Source organism: Triticum dicoccoides, chromosome 7A (genome assembly GCF_002162155.2).
Source record: "Triticum dicoccoides isolate Atlit2015 ecotype Zavitan chromosome 7A, WEW_v2.0, whole genome shotgun sequence".
NCBI lineage: Eukaryota > Viridiplantae > Streptophyta > Magnoliopsida > Poales > Poaceae > Triticum > Triticum dicoccoides.
Genome location: NC_041392.1, coordinates 42113607 through 42115329, shown reverse-complemented (window position 1 = coordinate 42115329; position 1723 = coordinate 42113607).

The window sequence follows — 1723 nt, the reverse complement described above, 5'->3', positions numbered from 1 at the left end:
ACATATCCGATAAAAAATAAGAAGACGAAGAAGAAATAAAAAGAGGAGAAGAAGATATTAATAGAGGAGAAGATTGAAGAAAAAAAGAAGAAGAAAAAGAGGAGAAGAAGAAAGAAATAGAGGAGAAGAAGAGAAAATAGGTCGAACCCACCCCCCCTCGTGTTGAAGTTATCGGGACACGGGGTATATCGACAACGACATATCCGATAAAAAATAAAAAGACGAAGAAGAAATAAAAAGAGGAGAAGAAGATATTAATAGAGGAGAAGATCGAAGAAAAAAAAGAGGAGGAGAAGAAGAGAAAATAGATATTCTATTTTTTCTTCTTCTCCTCTTCTTTTTTTTTCTTTTTTCTTCTTCTTATTTACTTCTCCTCTTCTTCCTCTCCTCTTCTTCTCCTTTCTTCCTTTTCTTATTTTCCTTTTTCCTCTCATTCTTTTTCTTGTTCTTCCTTTCCTAGCTAAATATATAAAAATTTTCTAAAAATGTAACTTTTGCATACATACATGGGAAAAAATTATCGGGGAGGGGGTAGGTCGAACCCACCCCCCTCGTGTTGAAGTTATCGGGACACAGGGTATATCGACAACGACATATCCGATAAAAAATAAGAAGACGAAGAAGAAATAAAAAGAGGAGAAGAAGATATTAATAGAGAAGAAGATCTTTTCTCTTCTTCTCCTCTATTCCTTTCTTCTTCTCCTCTTCTTTTTCTTCTTTTTTCTTCTTCTTATTTATTTCTCCTCTTCTTACTCTCTTCTTCTTCTCCTTTCTTCGTCTTCTTATTTTCCTTTTTCCTCTCATTCTTTTTCTTCTTCTTCCTTTAGCTAGATATAGAAAACTTCTAAAAATGTAACTTTTGCATACATACATGGGGAAAAAATATTATCGGGGAGGGGGTAGGTCAAACCCACCCCCCCTCACGTTGAAGTTATCGGGAGTATATCGACAACGACATATCCGATAAAAAATAAGAAGACGAAGAAGAAATAAAAAGAGGAGAAGAAGATATTAATAGAGGAGAAGATCGAAGAAAAAAAGAAGAAAAAAAAGAGGAGGAGAAGAAGAGAAAATAGAATATTCTATGTTTTCTTCTTCTACTCTTCTTTTTCTTCCTTTTTCTTCTTCTTATTTATTTCTCCTCTTCTTCCTCTCCTCTTCTTCTCCTTTCTTCCTCTTCTTATTTTCCTTTTTCCTCTCATTCTTTTTCTTGTTCTTCCTTTCCTAGCTAGATATATAAAACTTTTAAAAATGTAACTTTTGCATACATACATGGGAAAAAAATATTATTGGGGAGGGGGTAGGTCGAACCCACCCACCCCCCTCGTGTTGAAGTTATCGGGACACGGGGTATATCGACAACGACATATCCGATAAAAATTAAGAAGAAGAAGAAGAAATAAAAAGAGGAGAAGAAGATATTAATAGAGGAGAAGATCAAAGAGAAAAAAGAAGGAAAAAAGGAGAAGAAGAAAGAAATAGAGGAGAAGAAGAGAAAATAAAATATTCTATTTTCTCTTCTTCTCCTCTATTCCTTTCTTCTTTTCCTCTTATTTTTCTTCTTTTTTCTTCTTCTTATTTATTTCTCCTCTTCTTCCTCTCCTCTTCTTCTCCTTTCTTCCTCTTCTAATTTTCCTTTTTCCTCTCATTCTTTTTCTTCTTCTTCCTTTCCTAGCTAGATATCTAAAACTTTTCTAAAAATGTAACTTCTGCATATATAAAA